At 43.9% G+C, this 23,700-nt stretch overlaps 1 non-coding gene across 1 annotated transcript; it reads left to right on the forward strand.

Annotated features, from left to right (window-relative positions):
- Positions 1-6,602: 6,602 nt before the first annotated feature.
- Positions 6,603-6,675, forward strand: trnar-ucu (transfer RNA arginine (anticodon UCU)). The gene has a single exon. It is a non-coding gene; the product is annotated as a tRNA-Arg (tRNA).
- Positions 6,676-23,700: the final 17,025 nt, after the last annotated feature.

The raw sequence follows: 23,700 nt of genomic DNA on the forward strand, positions 1-23,700 counted from the left end.
GATTGCTTCCACCTTGCTGATGGTTGGGTGCAGGCCTTGTGCATCAATCTTGTATCCGAGATACTCCACTGAGTCCTGGAGGAACTCACACTTGCTGCGTTTCATTCTCACTCCGTATTTCTCCAGTCTTGACATCACTTTGTCCAGCACTACAAGGTGCTCTCCAATGGTTGGTGCTGACACGAGGATGTCGTCCATGAAGCACACAACATGGTCTATACCGTCCAAGATCTGATCCATTGTTTGTTGGAATATCGCTGGAGCTGTCGAGATTCCATAGGCCAAGCGATTGAATCTGAATAGCCCCTTGTGTGTATTGATGGTCAGATACTGTTCTGACTCCGGATCCAGCTTCAGTTGCTGATAAGCGAATGCCAGGTCCAGCTTACTGAAAACCTTCCAACCAGCTAGAGTGGCAAACAGATCTTCAGCGTTTGGTAGTGAATATTCCTCTGGTAGTATGCAGCGATTTACTGTGACCTTGTAGTCACCGCACATTCTGACGGTCTTGTCTTTCTTTGGGACTACAACAATCGGAGCGGCCCAGTCGCTCCTCGCTACTTTCGTTATTATGTTATTCTTCTGTAGGCGGTCCAGTTCCTTCTCTACTGCTTCCTTAAGAGCATAGGGAACTGGACGTGGTTTGTGAAAGATAGGCTTGGTTCCTTCTTGCACTCTGACTTTTGCTGTGAAGTCTTGTATTTCACCGTAGCCATCTTTGAAAAGTTCTCTGTGCTTCTCCAGCATGTTAGTGAGTGTAGCCTGACTCACTGGTTTGTCATTTCTCAGACTGAAGATTTCTCCCCAGTTCAACTTGATCTTTTGTAGCCAGTTTCTGCATAGCAAGGCTGATTTTTCTCCTTTAAAACCTGTTAAGGCTACCCCAGAATATTGCCCCTTCTGGAGGAATTCGGCACCCATATAAACCATGATAAATTTTTGTCAAAAGTTGCTAATATATGCATATAAAAATTATTATCGAATAGGAGACACTCTAAAGCTTATAAAACTGTTTAAATGTTGTCTCTATGTAAAGCAGAAGTCTCAGGGCATGCATTCTCCCAAAGTCTCTCTTGTAATGGGAAAAGTTGCTACCACTTTGACGTCATCGTATACACACTTCCCAAGCAGTTATAACCATGGAAACAGTTTCTACGTCTTCAGCGTGAAGCCTGCTTTCGATGAGGCGTGTAACTGTGAGAATCGCGCGCTCACGAGACGTTCAGCGTGCCCAAACGTCCCGGTGACGCAAAAAAAAAGTTTCACCAATGGGAGCTGGGAAATTTCTCTCTCTTTCCCTCAGGGTGGACTGAACAACGTGTGCTTCTCTGTTCGCCCTCACGATTGCTGTAGACCTTTATAACATGTTAAGGCTTAATTATAAACATAGTTTGACAAGTTTACTCGAAATATAATGTATACTTTCGACGTTTTGGTGCGCATCCACTTGAAATTTGCATACATTTCGACCGAAAAGTGTCTAGTTTGAGAACGGAAAGACACAGACTTGAAAACTGAACGCTAACTTGGTGAGTATTAACCCTTCCAGGTCTTCTGAAGCAAGAACAGCCATGGTAAGGGAATATTTATGTCTTCATTTTGGGTTTCTGTCGACTCCATGATAGAGGAGTCAGTATGCTAAATGAGAGCGCCGACTCTCTATTATAGCCTAGTGAACGCCAAATGTAACGTTAAAAATAATTGTAACATAGCGATTGCATTTAGAAGAAGTTTATCTTGCCATACATATGTAAAACATGCATATTTAGTCAAAGTTTATGATGTGTATTCCTTGTTAGCTGACGTTATCTGCCGGAGCTATTTTATTTCTCCTGACATTGCAGTAGCATTTTTTGAACGATGCATAATTGTAAACAGAGATTTATGGATATATATTGCATATTATTGAAAAAAAAAATGAATGTACTGTGTAACATGTTATATTACTGTCATCTGATGAAGATTTCAAAAGGTTAGTGAAATGATTTTTCTTTTAATCCTGCGTTTGTTGATTGCATATTTTTTCCTACTTGGCTAAGCTAATGAGGTATGTATGCAGTGGTGGTTGGACATAAATATGTGATATGTTTTCGCGTAAAACATTTTAGAAATCTGACTTGCTGGGTAGATAAATAACTTCTTTATCTTTCATTTGAGCCATTTTTCAAGCGATTCTGTGGAGGTTAAATATTTTTAGGATTATTTCTTGCGTTCCCTGCGCCACATTACAGCTCAGGGGGGGTGGGGGGAGTTCCCAAAGGGGAACTAGTAGCTCTAACAGGTTTAACAATGACAAGCGGTAGCGTCCACTCCTTCCCCTCATACCGGACTGGTACCTGGATCTGCCCTAACACAGGAATAGTGTCACTAGTGTATGAAGAAAGGCGGATGGACGCGGGCTGAAGAGGGCACTCTTTCAGTTTTTCTTTGTAGAGTCTCTCTGGAACCATGGATACAGACGCTCCGGTGTCCAGCTGCATTTTTACTGGTTTTCCCGCTAACTCCATGTTGAGATAGATTCCATCTTTTAGTTGTTGAGCTGTGTACACTGTGAACAGTTCCACTACTGTTTCAGTTGTACCTTCCTCTTCTTGTGCTGCGTCTGACACTTTGTGCGCTCTTGCTGTGCGTTCCGAGGCTTTACACACTCTCTGTAAATGTCCAACCTTTCCACAATTGTGGCACTTTTCCTTTGGAATCGACATTCACTGTGCTGATGATTATCTCCCCCACATCTGTAGCAACTTGGCTTAGACCTTTGAGATGTGGGCTGCTTTGTTCTTGTGTAACCTTGAGGACGGGACTGAAAAAGTGTGACTTTTGTGAGCTTTTTTTCACCACGTGCATCACTGACCTTGTGAACACCTTTCTGACGTTCTGCATGTCCCGTTAGCTCAATAGTATCCCTGTGGGCAAGCTCGAGTCCAAGTGCTATATCACAGGCTTTCTTAAAGGTCAGGTCCTTCTCTGACAGGAGCCTTCTGTGATATGCTTCACCTGTGAGACCACATACAAACTTGTCTCGGAGAGCATCATCAAGAAATCGTGCAAACTCACATGTACTTGCCAGCCTTTTCAAAGCAAGGATGTAGTCAGCCACGGTTTCCCCTTGACTCTGGTGACGTTGGTAAAATCTGAAACGTTCTGCAATGAGAATTGGCTTAGGCTTGAAATACCTTGAAAGAGTTTCAGTCAGTTCTGCATAGTTCAACTCCACTGCTTTCATTGGTTCAATGAGACCTTTCAGCAATCCATACTCAGTTGGACCCAAAACACTGAGAAATACGTCTGCTTTCTTTCCATCTTTGATTTCATTTGCAGCCAGCCAACGCTCAAAACGCTCCAAATAGGAATCAAAATCCTCTTTTGTAGCCTCAAACTCTGGTACTCGACCAATGGTTGCCATTTTCACAGTTAATTGTTCAGTTTCCTTATATTCCTTAATTTTCTGAATATTCATCTACTTCTTCACTTCAGAAGTTTCTGCAATTACTTCATTCACTGCACTCATTTGTATTAATGTACACCCCTTCTTCCTTTATTTTTCTTCCTTGACAATATTTCTCCACTGAGATCGCCTAATTTCAATGGGTTCAATGACAGTTTCTTTTATTTAACCACCAGAGGGCAGTGTCGCTATTCTGGACTCCAATAGTCTTGCTACTTGGCAGCTCCTGAATACTGTACTAGCAGTGCTAGCAGTGTTTAGCCTACTCTACTGGCGAAAGAAAATAAAAAATAACTGACGAATTACATAATTTTTTTTTTGAGTTTCATTACTCACGCAACATTCTTCCCTTCAAACAATGTCCGTTTATGTAGTTTAATCACGTCGTCGCCACTGTAATATTTGTGTTGTGGAGAAATGACCAGGCAGGAGACGGGAGTACAGTTAGTTGTCGTTTAGTCAAAAAAGACCTCGTGCTCTACAGTTCGCGGCATTCCAGTGCGCATGTGCATTTCCTATTAGGTGTAGTAACGTAACACTGCCGTAATGCATTACTGCTTAGTAACAGCACAGTAACTAATATAAACAGATGTAGATCCCAGATACTACAATTTCCACAGTGACTTAAGACACTGACCGCCTCATCCATTTATTGTGAGTTCAAGTATTGTATTGGGGTACCTGAAAGTGGAGGGATGAAGTGGTAGTGTGCAGGGCAGTTAACCAAGTTATTTAGGGATCGAAACCATCCTCTGCTATCCAGTTTGTTTTTAGCAATGAAGTGCAAACAGAAGAGAAGAGCTGGGCACATAACACAGAGGTTGAAGGATCGAAGCTATCCAATTCTACTTTTAGAAATGAAGTGTAAACATGGATTTGGATTCATGGATTCAGTTTGCTTTTAGCAGTGAAGTGCAAACAGAAATATTAAACCATAATTTCATGGGCATGTCTCAGTGCCCTCCGTGATTATTTTTTGACTGCTTCTGTCAGTTTGTACAGGTCATGCTGATTACAGAAGCGAAGCAGAAGCGTGATGTCTACTTTAACCACGTGTACGATCGGTCGAAACCACTCTCTGCTATCCAGTTATTTTAAAGCAGGTGCCCCAGTGGCCTAATGGATAAGGCACTGGCTTTCTAAGCCAGGGATTGTGGGTTCGAGTCCCATCTGGGCTGGATGAATGCAAATTCCTATGGAGGAAGAGAGATCAGCACAAAACACAGAGTTTGATGAATTGAAGCTTTCCGATTCAAATTTTAGAAATGAAGATTTAACAGGGATAAAAAAGGAGAATTTCATGGGCATGTCTCTGTGCCCTCCGAAATGCATTTTTTTTACAACTGCTTCTATCAGTTCGTATAGGTCATGCTGATCACACATTTCCACAGTGACTTAAGACACTGACCGCCTAATCCATTTATTGTGAGTTCAAGTATTGTATTGGGGTACCTGAAAGTGGAGGGATGAAGTGGAAGAGTGCAGGGCAGTTAACCTGTTAGTACTCTAGGGGCAGTATTTCATTTTTGGATAAAAAGACGTGCCCGTTTTAAGCGCAATATTTTGTCATGAAAAGATGCTCGAATATGCTTGGAATTGATAGTTTTGTAAAGAAGACAGTCTTACGTTTCCAGAAATGCAAAGATTTTCACTGTGAGTCCCTTAGAACAAATGCTTCGGGCAAAACCAAGATGTATGACCGACCAGGAAATGCACAGGATTTCTGAGGCTACGTTTTCCATGATCGCCTTATATGGCTGTGAATGCGACAGGAATGAACGGACTCTTTCTCTTGTTTCCCCAAGGTCTCTGCAGCATTGTGACGTATTTGTAGGCATATCATTGGAAGATTGACCATAAGAGACTACAATTGCCAAGTGTCCCTCTTGGTGTCTGCGTGGCATTTGGTGCGCAAAAATCAAGTCCCAGTATTTTTCCATTCAAATCTCAGAACAAAGCAGGGTACAAGGACGGTGCTTTCAATGGAGAGAAATATGACAAACCACCTTCAGGATTGATTCAAACAACGTTTTCCATGTTTCAGTCGATATTATGGAGTTAATTCGGAAAAAAGTTCGACATGTAGGTGACTGAATTTTCGGTTAGTTTCGGTAGCCAAATGCATAGGAACAAAAGGGAACGATGTGTCCTACACAAGAATCTTTCAGGAAAAACTGGACATCTGCTATGTAACTGAGAGTCTCCTCATTGAAACATCTGAAGTTCTTCAAAGGTAAATTATTTTATTTGATTCCTTGGCTGGTTTTTGTGAATATGTTGCGTGCTAAATGCTAACGCTAAATGCTAAGCTAGCTATCACCACTCTTACACAAATTATTGATTTTCTCTGGTTCTAAAGCATATTTTGAAAATCTGAGACGACAGGATTGTTAAGAAAATTATAAGCTTGAGAACAGGCATATTTATTTCATTTCATTTGCGATTTTTAGAAATCGCTAACGTTGCGTTATGGTAATGAGCTTGAGGCTGTAGTTACGCTACCGCATATGGGTTTGGGCGGACTATGAGGTTAACCAAGTGATTTAGGGATCGAAACCATCCTCTGCTATCCAGTTTGCTTTTAGAAATGAAGTGCAAACAGAAGAGAAGAGCTGGGCACATAACACAGAGGTTGATGGATCGAAGCTATCCAATTCTACTTTTAGAAATGAAGTGTAAACAGGGATTTTGTTTTTAAATTGGAGAATTTCATGTGCATGTCTCTCTGCCCTCCGTGATTCTTTTTTTATTACTGCTTCTATCAATCCATATAGGTCATGCTGATCACAGAGTGCCACAGTGGCTTAAGACACTGATCTCCTAAGCCATGTATTGTGAATTCAAGTATTGTTTTGGGGTACCTGAAAGTGGAGTGATGAAGTGGAATTGTGCCTGGCAGTTAACCCAGTGATTTATGGCTCGAAACCATCCTCTGCTATTCAGTTTGCTTTTAGCAATGAAGTGCAAACAGAAATATTAAACCATAATTTCATGGGCATGTCTCAGTGCCCTCCGTGATTATTTTTTGACTGCTTCTGTCAGTTTGTACAGGTCATGCTGATTACAGAAGCGAAGCGGAAGCGTGATGTCTACTTTAACCACGTGTACGATCGGTCGAAACCACTCTCTGCTATCCAGTTATTTTAAAGCAAGTACCCCAGTGGCCTAATGGATAAGGCACTGGCCTTCTAAGCCAGGGATTGTGGGTTCGAGTCCCATCTGGGGTGGATGAGAGCAAATTCCTATGGAGGAAGAGAGACAGCACATAACACAGAGGTTGATGGATTTAAGCTTTCCCATTCAAATTTTAGAAATGAAGTGTAAACAGGGATAAAAAAGGGGAATTTCATGGGCATGTCTCTGTGCCCCCCGTGATTCTTCTTTTATTACTGCTTCTATCAATCCACATAGGTCATGCTGATCACAGAGAGACACAGTGGCTTAAGACACTGATCTCCTAATCCATGTATTGAGTATTCAAGTATTGTTTTGAAGTACCTGAAAGTGGAGTGATGAAGTGGAAGTGTGCCTGGCAGTTAACTAAGTGATTTATGGATCGAAACCATCCTCTGCTTAGGATCGAAACCAAGTCATTCCCTTACCGGGAATCCAACCCAGGCCGCGGTGGTAAAAGAACTGAATCCTAACCACCATTGTACTTTTTCTTGTGGCTTACGCCAACTTTTTGACAGCAGTGCACCTTGACATGTGCTTGACAAAAAAATATCTTTCCCTGAGAGAAGAAATCTTCACTTGTTGACATTTGATAGGAATGTTGGTAGAGCAGCAGAGAGTTCTTGAGATTGCAACAGTTATGTCGCTGACTCAGAAGAAGAGTATAACTTTTTCTGCAGTTGTGCCAAGTTTTTGACTCATGCCTAGTGTTTCACCAAAAGCAAGTCATTCCCTGAGCGGGAATAGAACCCAGGCCGCGGTGGTAAAAGAACCGACTCCTAACCACTAGACCAACAGGGAGAGAGAAAAAAACATTTCACAGGGAGGGGGCTAAACAGCGATTTTATTCCTCGGCTCACTTTTTGTCTATTCCCAAATGCAACTACTTGCAATCTAAGTGGATGTACCTTAGAGGAATAGAGCATTAGTTGAACGTATGAAGACCTGAGGGCAATCCTCAGCAGCTCCAAGAAACCACCAAACTCAGCAGATTAATTTCTTAAAGGGAACATATGCTTCTGCCGATCCTCTGAACATCTAGGTGATGGCGTTTGACCACATTTGTCACCCTTCGATAGCTCAGTTGGTAGAGAGGAGGACTGTAGGTGAAATTGCTGTAATCCTTAGGTCGCTGGTTCAAATCCGGCTCGAAGGATTGCACTTCTTCTTGTGGCTTACACCAACTTTTTCACAGCAGTGCACCTTGACATGTGCTTGACAAAAAAATATCTTTCCCTGAGAGAAGAAATCTTCACTTGTTGACATTTGATAGGAATGTTGGTAGAGCAGCAGAGAGTTCTTGAGATTGCAACAGTCCTTATTTCGCTGACTCAGAAGAGTATAACTTTTTCTGCAGTTGTGCCAAGTTTTTGACTTATGCCTAGTGTTTCCCTAAAAGAAAGTCATTCCCTGAGCGGGAAATGAACCCAGGCTGCGGTGGTAATAGAACCGAATCCTAACCACTAGACCAACAGAGAGAGAATAAAAGCCTTTTCACAGGGAGGAGACTAAACAGCGATTTTATTCATCGGCTCACTTTTTGTCTATTCCCAAATGCAACTACTTGCAATCTAAGTGGATGTACCTCAGAGGAATAGAGCATTAGTTGAAGGTATGAAGACCTGGGGGCAATCCTCAGCAGCTCCAAGAAACCACCAAACTCAGCAGATTAAATTCTTAAAGGGAACATATGCTTCTGCCGAACCTCTGACCATCTAGGTGATGGCGTTTGACTACATTTGTTACCCTTCGATAGCTCCGTTGGTAGATTGGAGGATTCTAGGTGAAATTTCTGTAATCCTTAGGTCGCTGGTTCAAATCCAGCTCGAAGGATTGTACTTTTTCTTGTGGCTTACGCCAACTTTTTCACAGCAGTGCACCTTGACATGTGCTTGACAAAAAAATATCTTTCCCTGAGAGAAGAAATCTTCACTTATTGACCTTTGATAGGAATGTTGGTAGAGTAGCAGAGAGTTCTCGAGATTGCAACAGGCCTTAGGTCGCTGACTCAGAAGAGTATACCTTTTTCTGCAGTTGTGCCAAGTTTTTGACTTATGCCTAGTGTTTCCCCAAAAGCAAGTCATTCCCTGAGCGTGGAATCAAACCCAGGCCGCGGTGGTAAAAGAACTGAATCCTAAACACTAGACCAACAGGGAGAGAGAAAAAGCCATTTCACAGGGAGGGGGCTAAACAGCTATTTTATTCCTTGGCTCACTTTTTGTCTATTCCCAAATGCAACTACTTGCAATCTATGTGGATGTACCTCAGAGGAGTAGAGCATTAGTTGAACGTACGAAGACCTGGGGGCAATCCTCAGCAGCTCCAAGAAACCACCAAACTCAGCAGATTCATTTCTTAAAGGGAACATATGCCTCTGCCGGACATCTGACCATCTAGGTGATGGCGTTTGACTACATTTGTCACCCTTCGATAGCTCAGTTGGTAGAGCGGAGGACTGTAGGTGAAATTGCTGTAATCCTTAGGTTGCTGGTTCAAATCGGTCTCGAAGGATTGTACTTTTTCTTGTGGCTTACGCCAACTTTTTCACAGCAGTGCACTTGACATGTGCTTGACAAAAATATCTTTCCCTGAGAGAAGAAATCTTCACTTGGTGACCTTTGATAGGAATGTTGGTAGAGCAGCAGAGAGTTCTCAAGATTGCAACAGTCCTTAGGTTGCTGACTCAGAAGAGTATAACTTTTTCTGCAGTTGTGCCATGTTTTTGACTTATGCCTAGTGTTTCCCCAAAAGCAAGTCATTCCCTGAGCGGGAATCAAACCCAGGCCGCGGTGGTAAAAGAAGTGAATCCTAAACACTAGACCAACAGGGAGAGAGAAAAAGCCATTTCACAGGGAGGGGGCTAAACAGCTATTTTATTCCTCGGCTCACTTTTTGTCTATTCCCAAATGCAACTACTTGCAATCTATGTGGATGTACCTCAGAGGAATAGAGCATTAGTTGAACGTACGAAGACCTGGGGGCAATCCTCAGCAGCTCCAAGAAACCACCAAACTCCGCAGATTCATTTCTTAAAGGGAACATATGCTTCTGCCGGACATCTGACCATCTAGGGGATGGCGTTTGACTACATTTGTCACCCTTCGATAGCTCAGTTGGTAGAGCGGAGGACTGTAGGGGAAATTGTTGTAAATCTTAGGTCGCTGGTTCAAATCCGACTTGAAGGATTGTACTTTTTCTTGTGGTTTACGCCAACTTTTTCACAGCAGTGCACTTGACATGTGCTTGACTAAAAAATCTCTTTCCCTGAGAGAAGAAATCTTCACTTGTTGACCTTTGATAGGAATGTTGGTAGAGTAGCAGAGAGTTCTCGAGATTGCAACAGTTCTTAGGTCGCTGACTCAGAAGAGTATAACTTTTTCTGCAGTTGTGCCAAGTTTATGACTTATGCCTAGTGTTTCCCCAAAAGCAAGTCATTCCCTGAGCGGGAATCAAACCCAGGCCGCGGTGGTAAAAGAACCGAATCCTAACCACTAGACCAACAGGGAGAGAGAAAAAGACTTTTCGCAAGATAGGGGGCTAAACAGCGATTTTATTCCTCGGCTCACTTTTTGTCTAGTCCCAAATGCAACTACTTGCAATCTAAGTGGATGTACCTCAGAGGAATAGAGCATTAGTTGAACGTACGAAGACCTGGGGGCAATCCTCAGCAGCTCCAAGAAACCACCAATCTCAGCAGATTAATTTCTTAAAGGGAACATATGCTTCTGCCGGACCTCTGACCATCTAGGTGATGGCGTTTGACTACATTTGTCACCCTTCGATAGCTCAGTTGGTAGAGCGGAAGACTGTAGGGGAAATTGCTGTAATCCTTAGGTCGCTGGTTCAAATCCGGCTCGAAGGATTTTACTTTTTCTTGTGGCTTATGCCAACTTTTTCACAGCAGTGCACTTGACATGTTCTTGACAAAAAAATCTCTTTCCCTGAGAGAAGAAATCTTCACTTGTTGACCTTTGATAGGAATGTTGGTAGAGTAGCAGAGAGTTCTCGAGATTGCAACAGTCCTTAGGTCGCTGACTCAGAAGAGTATACCTTTTTCTGCAGTTGTGCCAAGTTTTTGACTTATGCCTAGTGTTTCCCCAAAAGCAAGTCATTCCCTGAGCGGGAATCAAACCCAGGCCGCGGTGGTAAAAGAACTGAATCCTAAACACTAGACCAACAGGGAGAGAGAAAAAGCCATTTCACAGGGAGGGGGCTAAACAGCGATTTTATTCCTCGGCTCACTTTTTGTCTATTCCCAAATGCAACTACTTGCAATCTAAGAGGATGTAGGTCAGAGGAATAGAGCATTAGTTTAAGTCACTGTGGCACTCTGTGATCAGCATGACCTATATGGATTGATAGAAGCAGTAATAAAAAAAGAATCACGGAGGGCACAGAGACATGCACATGAAATTCTCCAATTTAAAAAAAAAATCCCTGTTTACACTTCATTTCTAAAAGTAGAATTAGATAGCTTCGATCCATCAACCTCTGTGTTATGTGCCCAGCTCTTCTCTTCTGTTTGCACTTCATTGCTAAAAGCAAACTGGATAGCAGAGGATGGTTTCGATCCCTAAATCACTTGGTTACCTGCCCTGCACACTTCCACTTCATCCCTCCACTTTCAGGTACCCCAATACAATACTTGAACTCACAATAAATGGATTAGGCAGCCAGTGTCTTAAGTCACTGTGGAAATGTGTGATCAGCATGAGCTATACGAACTGATAGAAGTAGTTGTAAAAAAAAATGCAATTCGGAGGATACAGAGACATGCCCATGAAATTCTCCTTCTTTATCCCTGTTAAATCTTCATTTCTAAAAATAGAATCAGAAAGATTGAATGCATCAAACTCTGTGTTATGTGCTGATCTCTCTTCCTCCATAGGAAGTTGCATTCATCCACCCCAGATGGAACTCGAACCCACAATCCCTGGCTTAGAAGGCCAGTGCCTTATCCATTAGGCCACTGGGGCACTTGCTATAAAAGAACTGGATAGCAGAGAGTGGTTTAGACCGATCGTACACGTTGTTAAAGTAGACATCACGCTTCCGCTTCGCTTCTGTAATCAGCATGACCTGTACAAACTGACAGAAGCAGTCAAAAAATAATCAAGGAGGGCACTGAGACATGCCCGTGAAATTATGGTTTAATATTTCTGTTTGCACTTCATTGCTAACAGCAAACTGAATAGCAGAGGATGGTTTCGATCCATAAATCACTGGGTTAACTGCCCTGCACTCTTCCACTTCATCCCTCCACTTTCAGGTACCCCAATACAATACTTGAACTCACAATAAATGGATTAGGCGGTCAGTGTCTTAAGTCCCTGTGGAAATTGTAGTATCTGGGATCTACATCTGTTTATATTAGTTACTGTGCTGTTACTAAGCAGTAATGCATTACGGCAGTGTTACGTTACTACACCTAATAGGAAATGCACATGCGCACTGGAATGCCGCGAACTGTAGAGCACAAGTTTTTTTTTGACTAAACGACAACTAACTGTACTCCCGTCTCCTGCCTGGTCATTTCTCCACAACACAAATATTACAGTGACGACGAGGTGATTAAACTACATAAACGGACATTGTTTGAAGGGAAGAATGTTGCGTGAGTAATGAAACTCAACAAAAAAAATTATGTAATTCGTCAGTTATTTTTTATTTTCTTTCGCCAGTAGAGTAGGCTAAACACTGCTAGCACTGCTAGTACAGTATTCAGGAGCTGCCAAGTAGCAAGACTATTGGAGTCCAGAATAGCGACACTGCCCTCTGGTGGTTAAATAAAAGAAACTGTCATTGAACCCATTGAAATTAGGCGATCTCAGTGGAGAAATATTGTCAAGGAAGAAAAATAAAGGAAGAAGGGGTGTACATTAATACAAATGAGTGCAGTGAATGAAGTAATTGCAGAAACTTCTGAAGTGAAGAAGTAGATGAATATTCAGAAAATTAAGGAATATAAGGAAACTGAACAATTAACTGTGAAAATGGCAACCATTGGTCGAGTACCAGAGTTTGAGGCTACAAAGAGGATTTTGATTCCTATTTGGAGCGTTTTGAGCGTTGGCTGGCTGCAAATGAAATCAAAGATGGAAAGAAAGCAGACGTATTTCTCAGTGTTTTGGGTCCAACTGAGTATGGATTGCTGAAAGGTCTCATTGAACCAATGAAAGCAGTGGAGTTGAACTATGCAGAACTGACTGAAACTCTTTCAAGGTATTTCAAGCCTAAGCCAATTCTCATTGCAGAACGTTTCAGATTTTACCAACATCACCAGAGTCAAGGGGAAACCGTGGCTGACTACATCCTTGCTTTGAAAAGGCTGGCAAGTACATGTGAGTTTGCACGATTTCTTGATGATGCTCTCCGAGACAAGTTTGTATGTGGTCTCACAGGTGAAGCATATCACAGAAGGCTCCTGTCAGAGAAGGACCTGACCTTTAAGAAAGCCTGTGATATAGCACTTGGACTCGAGCTTGCCCACAGGGATACTATTGAGCTATCGGGACATGCAGAACGTCAGAAAGGTGTTCACAAGGTCAGTGATGCACGTGGTGAAAAAGCTCACAAAAGTCACACTTTTTCAGTCCCGTCCTCAAGGTTACACAAGAACAAAGCAGCCCACATCTCAAAGGTCTAAGCCAAGTTGCTACAGATGTGGGGGAGATAATCATCAGCACAGTGAATGTCGATTCCAAAAGGAAAAGTGCCACAATTGTGGAAAGGTTGGACATTTACAGAGAGTGTGTAAAGCCTCGGAACGCACAGCAAGAGCGCACAAAGTGTCAGACGCAGCACAAGAAGAGGAAGGTACAACTGAAACAGTAGTGGAACTGTTCACAGTGTACACAGCTCAACAACTAAAAGATGGAATCTATCTCAACATGGAGTTAGCGGGAAAACCAGTAAAAATGCAGCTGGACACCGGAGCGTCTGTATCCCTGGTTCCAGAGAGACTCTACAAAGAAAAACTGAAAGAGTGCCCTCTTCAGCCCGCGTCCATCCGCCTTTCTTCATACACTGGTGACACTATTCCTGTGTTAGGGCAGATCCAGGTACCAGTCCGGTATGAGGGGAAGGAGTGGACGCTACCGCTTGTCATTGTTAAAGGAGAAAAATCAGCCTTGCTAGGCAGAAACTGGCTACAAAAGATCAAGTTGAACTGGGGAGAAATCTTCAGACTGAGAAATGACAAACCAGTGAGTCAGGCTACACTCACTAACATGCTGGAGAAGCACAGAGAACTTTTCAAAGATGGCTACGGTGAAATACAAGACTTCACAGCAAAAGTCAGAGTGCAAGAAGGAACCAAGCCTATCTTTCACAAACCACGTCCAGTTCCCTATGCTCTTAAGGAAGCAGTAGAGAAGGAACTGGACCGCCTACAGAAGAATAACATAATAACGAAAGTAGCGAGGAGCGACTGGGCCGCTCCGATTGTTGTAGTCCCAAAGAAAGACAAGACCGTCAGAATGTGCGGTGACTACAAGGTCACAGTAAATCGCTGCATACTACCAGAGGAATATCCACTACCAAACGCTGAAGATCTGTTTGCCACTCTAGCTGGTGGGAAGGTTTTCAGTAAGCTGGACCTGGCATTCGCTTATCAGCAACTGAAGCTGGATCCGGAGTCAGAACAGTATCTGACCATCAATACACACAAGGGGCTATTCAGATTCAATCGCTTGGCCTATGGAATCTCGACAGCTCCAGCGATATTCCAACAAACAATGGATCAGATCTTGGACGGTATAGACCATGTTGTGTGCTTCATGGACGACATCCTCGTGTCAGCACCAACCATTGGAGAGCACCTTGTAGTGCTGGACAAAGTGATGTCAAGACTGGAGAAATACGGAGTGAGAATGAAACGCAGCAAGTGTGAGTTCCTCCAGGACTCAGTGGAGTATCTCGGATACAAGATTGATGCACAAGGCCTGCACCCAACCAACAGCAAGGTGGAAGCAATCGTAAACGCTCCAGCACCCACAAATATCTCAGAGCTGAGGTCATTTTTGGGGCTCCTGAACTATTACGGAAAGTTTGTGGCAAACTTGTCCACATTGTTGCATCCGCTTCACCAACTGCTGCAGGCCGATACAAAGTGGAATTGGTCCCCACAATGCGAAGAAGCATTCAAGACTTGCAAACAGCGTCTGCTAAAGAGCAAGTGGCTTGCCCACTATAACACAGAGATGAAGCTGAGACTCGCGTGTGATGCATCTCCATACGGAGTAGGAGCCGTCATCTCACATGTTCTACCGTCAGGTGAAGAACACCCTATTGCATTTGCATCACGGACTCTGTCACCAAGTGAGAAAAATTATGCTCAAATTGAGAAGGAAGCCCTGAGCATAATATTCGGAATGAAGAAGTTTCACAAATACCTCTACGGAAGGAAGATCCAACTGCTGACAGATCACAAGCCTCTGTTGGCCATCCTTGGACCAAAATCAGCTATACCAACCCTTGCGGCACTTCGAATGCAACGTTGGGCTCTGATATTGTTAGCCTACGACTACGAGATTGAGTACAGACGATCCAGTGATCACGCAAATGCCGATGCACTATCGAGACTACCGTGCAATAGTGACTCCGACAGTGAAGATGATAGAGCAGTCTTCCAGATCTCTCTCATTGATGAACTGCCCATATCTGCTTCTGACATAGCAGAGGAAACAAGGAAAGACCCAGTGCTTTCCAAAGTCTTGGACTTAACATTAGGCGGTTGGCCAACCTTCGTAAATGACGATAACCTTCGTCCATTCATCGACAAGAAAGACCAGTTGTCCACTGATCAAGGGTGTGTTCTGTGGGGATCAAGGGTGGTGGTACCTCACAAATTCCAGAGGAGACTGCTATCTGACCTGCATGAGGGACATCCAGGGATCACTCGAATGAAAGCACTCGCTCGCAGTTATCCGTGGTGGCCTGGACTGGATCAGGACATTCAACAGCATGTAGGCCAATGCTCACCTTGTGAAGCTGTTCGCAACAAGCCTGCTGCTGCACCTTTTCATCCATGGTCCTGGGCTGCTACACCTTGGGAACGCATCCATGTGGATTACGCCGAAATTGACAAGCAACACTTCCTTGTTGTCGTCGATGTCCATTCCAAGTGGATGGAAGTGTTCCCTACTCAACTGACCACAGCTGAGAAGACCATCAATCTTCTCAGACACCTGTTTGCATCCTTTGGACTAGTCAAGGAGCTCGTATCGGAAAATGGCCCTCCGTTCACGTCAAACGATTTTGAAATGTTTCTCAAGAACAATGGGGTAAGGCACATCCTGTCACCACCTTACCATCCGGCATCAAACGGAGCAGCGGAGAGAGCCGTGCAAACCTTTAAGAAGGCCTGGACTAGACTCGAGGTTCAGTCTGTGCCCATCCACCAAAGGCTTCCCCGGTTCCTGTTTACTTACCGTAACACCCCACACACAGTAACGGAATGTACACCAGCTGAACTGTTTCTGAAACGCCAACCACGTACCCGCCTGACATTGTTGAAACCAGACTTGTCAAGCACTGTGGCAAAGCACCAGCTACAGCAGAAGAAAGCTCATGACAGACACTCAAAGACTGTCAGAGAATTCAAAGAGGGAGAGAGGGTGATGGTACGTGATTTCAGACACCCCAAGCGCCTGTGGAACTCAGGTGTGATCTTGCAACGCAGAGGACCTTTGACTTACCAAGTCCAAATTGGTCATTGCCAGGTCAACGTTCATGTGGATCATCTGCTACGGTCCAACGCCCCAGCAGAGACATACCGAGAGAACAAGAACAATAACGACCCCCAGGACTATTCTCCTGACTGTGGACGTACGGGAGAGACAGAGCCTGACCTTCCACCCGAACCTGGCCCACCACAGGAAGCCCAGGAGGAGCGGAGATATCCTATTCGACAGCGAAGGGCACCTCAAAGGCTTGACCTGTGAGTTGAGCTGGTTAAGGAGGTAACGGACAGTAAAACAAACACTTTAATATGTCCTAGATAAAAGGGAAGAAAAAGGACATTACCTGGGTTAGTTATTAGGACACAAACTCCATCTTCGGGGCAGAATAATCCCCTGGATTTGTGCTGGGCTCTGAAAAGTCTGCTTCAACCCAGTAGTTGAAAAATGTTTAAGAATGCATTGTTCAGATATTGCATTAGTAGTTACCTAACATATTTACCTTGTTCTCTGGGAGTTAAACACTATGGGGGAGGAGTGTAGTATCTGGGATCTACATCTGTTTATATTAGTTACTGTGCTGTTACTAAGCAGTAATGCATTACGGCAGTGTTACGTTACTACACCTAATAGGAAATGCACATGCGCACTGGAATGCCGCGAACTGTAGAGCACGAGGTTTTTTTTTACTAAACGACAACTAACTGTACTCCCGTCTCCTGCCTGGTCATTTCTCCACAACACAAATATTACAGAAATGTGTGATCAGCATGACCTATACGAACTGATAGAAGCAGTTGTAAAAAAAAAAAAGCATTTCGGAGGGCACAGAGACGTGCCCATGAAATTTTCCTTTTTTATCCCTGTTAAATCTTCATTTCTAAAAATTGAATCGGAAAGCTTCAATCCATCAAACTCTGTGTTATGTGCTGATCTCTCGCCTTCCAAAGGCATTTGCATTCATCCATCCCAGATGGGACTCGAACACACAATCCCTGGCTTAGAAGGCCAGTGCTTTATCCATTAGGCCACTGGGGCACTTGCTTTAACAGGACTGTATAGCAGAGAGTGGTTTCGACCGATTGTACACGTGGTTAAAGTAGACATCACGCTTCTGCTTCGCTTCTGTAATCAGCATGACCTGTACAAACTGACAGAAGCAGTCAAAAAATAATCACAGAGGGCACTGTGACATGCCCATGAAATTATGGTTTAATATTTCTGTTTGCACTTCATTGCTAAAAGCAAACTGAATAGCAGAGGATGGTTTCGATCCATAAATCACTGGGTTAACTGCCAGGCACACTTCCACTACATCACTCCACTTTCAGGTACCCCAAAACAATACTTGAATTCACAATACATGGATTAGGAGATCAGTGTCTTAAGCCACTGTGGCACTCTGTGATCAGCATGACCTATATGGATTGATAGAAGCAGTAATAAAAAAAGAATCACGGAGGGCACAGAGACATGCACATGAAATTCTCCAATTTAAAAAAAAATCCCTGTTTACACTTCATTTCTAAAAGTAGAATTGGATAGTTTCGATCCATCAACCTCTGTGTTATGTGCCCAGCTCTTCTCTTCTGTTTGCACTTCATTGCTAAAAGCAAACTGGATAGCAGAGGATGGTTTCGATCCCTAAATCACTTGGTTATCTGCCCTGCACTCTTCCACTTCATCCCTCCACTTTCAGGTACCCCAATACAATACTTGAAATCACAATAAATGGATTAGGCGGTCAGTGTCTTAAGTCACTGTGGAAATGTGTGATCAGCATGACCTATACGAACTGATAGAAGTAGTTGTAAAAAAAAATGCATTTCGGAGGATACAGAGACATGCCCATGAAATTCTCCTTTTTTATCCCTGTTAAATCTTCATTTCTAAAATTTGAATGGGAAAGCTTCAATCCATCAAACTCTGTGTTATGTGCTGATCTCTCTTCCTCCATAGAAATTTGCAGTCATCCACCCCAGATGGGACTCAAACCCACAATCCATGGCTTAGAAGGCCAGTGCCTTATCCATTAGGCCACTGGGGAACTTGCTTTAAAAAAACTGGATAGCAGAGTGTGGTCAAATCAAATTTTATTTGTCACATACACATGGTTAGCAGATGTTAATGCGAGTGTTGCGAAATGCTTGTGCTTCTAGTTCCGACAATGCAGTAATAACCAACAAGTAATCTAACTAACAATTCCAAAACTACTGTCTTATACACAGTGTAAGGGGATAAAGAATATGTACATAAGGATATATGAATGAGTGATGGTACAGGGCAGCATACAGTAGATGGTATCGAGTACAGTATATACATATGAGATGAGTATGTAAACAAAGTAAACAAAGTGGCATAGTTAAAGTGGCTAGTGATACATGTATTACATAAGGATGCAGTCGATGATATAGAGTACAGTATATACGTATGCATATGAGATGAATAATGTAGGGTAAGTAACATTATATAAGGTAGCATTGTTTAAAGTGGCTAGTGATATATTTACATCATTTCCCATCAATTCCCATTATTAAAGTGGCTGGAGTTGAGTCAGTGTCAATGTCAGTGTGTTGGCAGCAGCCACTCAATGTTAGTGGTGGCTGTTTAACAGTCTGATGGCCTTGAGATAGAAGCTGTTTTTCAGTCTCTCGGTCCCAGCTTTGATGCACCTGTACTGACCTCGCCTTCTGGATGATAGCGGGGTGAACAGGCAGTGGCTCGGGTGGTTGATGTCCTTGATGATCTTTATGGCCTTCCTGTAACATCGGGTGGTTTAGGTGTCCTGGAGGGCAGGTAGTTTGCCCCCGGTGATGCGTTGTGCAGACCTCACTACCCTCTGGAGAGCCTTACGGTTGAGGGCGGAGCAGTTGCCGTACCAGGCGGTGATACAGCCCGCCAGGATGCTCTCGATTGTGCATCTGTAGAAGTTTGTGAGTGCTTTTGGGGACAAGCCGAATTTCTTCAGCCTCCTGAGGGTGAAGAGGCGCTGCTGCGCCTTCTTCACGATGCTGTCTGTGTGAGTGGACCAATTCAGTTTGTCTGTGATGTGTATGCCGAGGAACTTAAAACTTGCTACCCTCTCCACTACTGTTCCATCGATGTGGATAGGGGGGTGTTCCCTCTGCTGTTTCCTGAAGTCCACAATCATCTCCTTAGTTTTGTTGACGTTGAGTGTGAGGTTATTTTCCTGACACCACACTCCGAGGGCCCTCACCTCCTCCCTGTAGGCCGTCTCGTCGTTGTTGGTAATCAAGCCTACCACCGTTGTGTCGTCCGCAAACTTGATGATTGAGTTGGAGGCGTGCGTGGCCACGCAGTCGTGGGTGAACAGGGAGTACAGGAGATGGCTCAGAACGCACCCTTGTGGGGCCCCCGTGTTAAGAATCAGCGGGGAGGAGATGTTGTTGCCTACCCTCACCACCTGGGGGCGGCCCGTCAAGAAGTCCAGTACCCAGTTGCACAGGGCGGGGTCGAGACCCAGGGTCTCGAGCTTGATGACGAGCTTGGAGGGTACTATGGTGTTGAATGCCGAGCTGTAGTCGATGAACAGCATTCTCACATAGGTATTCCTCTTGTCCAGATGGGTTAGGGCAGTGTGCAGTGTGGTTGAGATTGCATCGTCTGTGGACCTATTTGGACGGTAAGCAAATTGGAGTGGGTCTAGGGTGTCAGGTAGGGTGGAGGTGATATGGTCTTGACTAGTCTCTCAAAGCACTTCATGATGACGGAAGTGAGTGCTACGGGGCGGTAGTCGTTTAGCTCAGTTACCTTAGCTTTCTTGGGAACAGGAACAATGGTGGCCCTCTTGAAGCATGTGGGAACAGCAGACTGGTATAGGGATTGATTGAATATGTCCGTAAACACACCGGCCAGCTGGTCTGCGCATGCTCTGAGGGCGCGGCTGGGGATGCCGTCTGGGCCTGCAGCCTTGCGAGGGTTAACACGTTTAAATGTCTTACTCACCTCGGCTGCAGTGAAGGAGAGACTGCATGTTTTCGTTGCAGGCCGTGTCAGTGGCACTGTATTGTCCTCAAAGCGGGCAAAAAAGTTATTTAGTCTGCCTGGGAGCAAGACATCCTGGTCCGTGACTGGGCTGGGTTTCTTCTTGTAGTCCGTGATTGACTGTAGACCCTGCCACATGCCTCTTGTGTCTGAGCCGTTGAATTGATATTCTACTTTGTCTCTGTACTGACGCTTAGCTTGTTTGATAGCCTTGCGGAGGGAATAGCTGCACTGTTTGTATTCGGTCATGTTACCAGACACCTTGCCCTGATTAAAAGCTGTGGTTCGCGCTTTCAGTTTCACGCGAATGCTGCCATCAATCCACGGTTTCTGGTTAGGGAATGTTTTAATCGTTGCTATGGGAACGACATCTTCAACGCACGTTCTAATGAACTCGCACACCGAATCAGCGTATTCGTCAATATTGTTATCTGACGCAATATGAAACATGTCCCAGTCCACGTGATGGAAGCAGTCTTGGAGTGTGGAGTCAGCTTGGTCGGACCAGCGTTGGACAGACCTCAGCGTGGGAGCCTCTTGTTTAAGTTTCTGTCTGTAGGCAGGGATCAACAAAATGGAGTCGTGGTCAGCTTTTCCGAAAGGGGGGCGGGGCAGGGCCTTATATGCGTCGCGGAAGTTAGAGTAACAATGATCCAAGGTTTTACCACCCCTGGTTGCGCAATCGATATGCTGATAAAATTTAGGGAGTCTTGTTTTCAGATTAGCTTTGTTAAAATCCCCAGCTACAATGAATGCAGCCTCCGGATAAATGGTTTCCAGTTTGCAAAGAGTTAAATAAAATTCGTTCAGAGCCATCGATGTGTCTGCTTGGGGGGGGATATATACGGCTGTGATTATAATCATAGAGAATTCTCTTGGTAGATAATGCGGTCTACATTTGATTGTGAGGAATTCTAAATCAGGTGAACAGGAGGATTTGAGTTCCTGTATGTTTCTTTCATCACACCATGTCTCGTTAGTCATGAGGCATACGCCCCCGCCACTCTTCTTACCAGAAAGATGTTTGTTTCTGTCGGCGCGATGCGTGGAGAAACCCGTTGGCTGCACCGCCCCGGATAGTGTCTCTCCAGTGAGATTTCATCAACCTTGTTGTCAAGAGACTGGACATTGGCAAGAAGAATGCTAGGGAGTGGTGCACGGTGTGCCCGTCTCCGGAGTCTGACCAGAAGACCGCCTCTTTTCCCTCTTTTTCGGAGTCGTTTTTTGGGGTCGCTGCATGGAATCAATTCCGTTGACCTGTTTGTAAGGCAGAACACAGGATCCGCGTCGCGGAAAACATATTCTTGGTCGTACTGATGGTGAGTTGACGCTGATCTTATATTCAGTAGTTCTTCTCGACTGTATGTAATGAAACCTAAGTTGACCTGGGGTACTAATGTAAGAAATAACACGGGAAAAAAATAAAACTGCATAGTTTCCTAGGAACGCGAAGCAAGGCGGCCATCTCTGTCGGCGCCGGACCGCTTCGCTTCTGTAATCAGCATGACCTGTACAAACTGACAGAAACAGTCAAGAAATAATCACGGAGGGCACAGAGACATGGCCATGAAATTCTCCTTTTTTATCCCTGTTAAATCTTCATTTCTAAAATATGAATCGGAAAGCTTCAATCCATCAAACTCTGTGTTATGTGCTGATCTCTCTTCCACCATAGGAATTTGCATTCATCCACCCAAGATGGGACTCGAACCTGTAATATTTGTGTTGTGGAGAAATGACCAGGCAGGAGACGGGAGTACAGTTATTTGTCGTTTAGTCAAAAACCCCTCGTGCTCTACAGTTCCCGGCATTCCAGTGCGCATGTGCATTTCCTATTAGGTGTAGTAACGTAACACTGCCGTAATGCATTACTGCTTAGTAACAGCACAGTAACTAATATAAACAGATGTAGATCCCAGATACTACAGAACCCACAATCCCTGGCTTAGAAGGCCAGTGCCTCATCCATTAGGCCACTGGGGCACATGCTTTAATAGAACTGGATAGCAGAGAGTGGTTTCGACCGATTGTACACATGGTTGAAGTAGACATCACGCTTCTGCTTCGCTTCTGTAATCAGCATGACCTGTACAAACTGACAGAAGCAGTCAAAAAATAATCACGGAGGGCACTGAGACATTCCCATGAAATTATGGTTTAATATTTCCGTTTGCACTTCATTGCTAAAAGCAAACTGAATAGCAGAGGATGGTTTCGATCCATAAATCACTGGGTTAACTGCCAGGCACACGTCCACTACATCACTCCACTTTCAGGTACCCCAAAACAATACTTGAATTCACAATACATGGATTAGGAGATCAGTGTCCTAAGCCACTGTGGCACTCTGTGATCAGCATGACCTATATGGATTGATAGAAGCAGTAATAAAAAAGAATCACGGAGGGCACAGAGACATGCACATGAAATTCTCCAATTTTGGTTCAGTTTGGTTCAAACCACCTTGTCTTTGTGAGACGCGGAGTAGGTGAACGCATGATTTCCGCATGTGTGGTTCCCAGAGTGAAGCATGGAGGATGACATGTGATGGCGCTTTTCTGGTGACACTGTCTGTGATTAATTTAGAATTGAAGGTACACTTAACCAGCATGGCTACCACAGCGATACGCAATCCATTTGGTTTGCACTTAGTGAGACTATCAATTCATTTTCAATAGGAAAATGACCCAACATACCTCCAGGCTATGACCAAGGAGATGGCGTGCTGCATCAGATGACCTGGCAGCTAACAAGTGCTCAGCATTAGTAAGAAAAACCTTCAAAACATTCAGAAAAGCATTCCAGGTGAAGCTGGTTGAGAGAATGCCAAGAGTGTGCAAAGCCTCCATCAAGGCAAAGAAAGGGTGGGTACTTTGAAGAATCTAAAATATATTTGGATTTTTTAAACTTTTTTTTGGCTACTACATAATTCCATATGTATTATTAGTGTCTATGTCTTCTCTATCATTCTACAATGTTTACAAAAAGTACAAATAAAGGAACACCCTTGAATGAGTATTTGTCTAAACTTTTGACTGGCACAATGTTTTATACTTCAAGGCGTCTTAAAATTCCAAATCAAAAAGCTAAATTATCCTTCATATAACCCTAAAACAATTCCGTATAGCTTAGAAGGGGAACCCCCCCCCCAAGACTCGTATGGGTTAGTGACATCACATCAGTTGGTTAAAAATGGTTACCACAAAATCTAGAATCATGCAGTGCTTTGATCAATTTCCTCAGTATTCCCTCCTGTGGATGCCGCGCCTGTGCTGCCACCTACTGGTTGATTTGCCGGAGTACAATAACATTGCTCGTAAGCGTTCTTCCTTCTGCAAAGTGACGGTCAAGCTCTTACCACGGTTAACATACGTACAAACCATGAAGCACCTC

The sequence above is a fragment of the Oncorhynchus nerka genome, linkage group LG8, assembly GCF_034236695.1.
Source record: "Oncorhynchus nerka isolate Pitt River linkage group LG8, Oner_Uvic_2.0, whole genome shotgun sequence".
Taxonomy (NCBI): Eukaryota; Metazoa; Chordata; class Actinopteri; order Salmoniformes; family Salmonidae; genus Oncorhynchus; species Oncorhynchus nerka.